The sequence below is a fragment of the Poecilia reticulata genome, linkage group LG14 (assembly GCF_000633615.1).
Source record: "Poecilia reticulata strain Guanapo linkage group LG14, Guppy_female_1.0+MT, whole genome shotgun sequence".
Taxonomy (NCBI): Eukaryota; Metazoa; Chordata; class Actinopteri; order Cyprinodontiformes; family Poeciliidae; genus Poecilia; species Poecilia reticulata.
In genome coordinates, this window is record NC_024344.1 from 13565096 (window position 1) to 13566463 (window position 1368).

A 1368-nucleotide genomic window follows, 5' to 3' on the forward strand; every position below is an offset into this window, starting at 1 on the left:
AATTTGGAGAGGCCAATTAACCTGACAGTCATGTTTTTGGACTGTGGGAGGAAACCGGAGTACCCGGAGAAAACCCACGCATGCACAGGGAGAACATGCAAACTCCATGCAGAAAGACCGGGGCTGGAATCGAACCCAGAACCKTCGTGCTGCAAGGCAACAGCTCTACCAACTGCGCCACTGTGCAGCCCTGYGGTCTGACACATATGTTGCAATTTGTACAATTAAGAGTATTTTGACAGTCATTTTCTTCTCATTATGTTTTAATTCATGCTCCCCCTGGCAAATTTTGTGATATGTACGAAGTTATGTGTTGTTATTTACCGAAACAAACAAAGTAAAAAAACAAACAAAAACAACTTTATCCCTGACCTGCCTGTGACAAAATATGACAAAGTTTSTGGGATGTAAATACTTTTACGCAGTAACTCACTCCAGATATTTTATGAAAGAACAATCATCTTCCCGGTGGGTTCTAGTAAAGTGTTGGTATAAGACAACCTCTGTCCAACCACACCGAAACAACTGCTTCGTCTGGGGCGAGGCACTGGCAGCACGAGCGAAACGCCGTACGAGAAATGCATCACCCTCGCAAGCTCACCAAATTACCCCGGGAGAACGCGCTCATCCGCACTAATTTCTATGTTAGGAACCCGTGTTAGGGAGCGGGACGAGCAACCATTGCTCATCTTCATGACGTGTTGCAGATATGTAAGCAGTTATGCACAATTACTCTCCAAAGTGTACAACAACACTCCAGTATCCACTTCAGTATTCAGACAACTCGCTGTCGACAAGTATAAACCATTCACAGTGTCCGTGTACCCGACAGCCAGCGAGCGCAGGCKTTCTAATAKTAACAGGAAAAACAATGAGTGAATGCAAGTTTATGAGTTTATAAAGCCTATTGTGTTCAATAGTGCGACGATAAGTAATRGCTAGTTTACCTCATCCTACCGCAAGTAGATTTAGCTGTTTAAAGTAAGTAACTTTGCCTAAAGGACAAAACCAGGAATATACACATATATGTASATGTTTCTTAATGCCTGACATTCCGTTTAAAAAGAAGTCAGAGSGAGAGTATTTGGATGTCTGCCACTCTCGGCGTCTTCACTGTGCGAATCATCATTATTATTTCTTTTCTGTGCGTATGCCTGAGCTGAGCACCTTTTCCCCCGCTCCCTTCCTCTTCCTCTTCCTCTTCCTCTTCGCTTCCACTGTCACCTTCACTTTGCCTGATCAGGCCGCAAAACACAAAACGCTGACACCAAAAACAGAAAGTACACAAGCGCATAGCAAGTGTGGCAGAGCTGAATCAGGATTTTCCCATAATGTAACTTGTCTTTATAGTAGAAAATGGCATTTTTA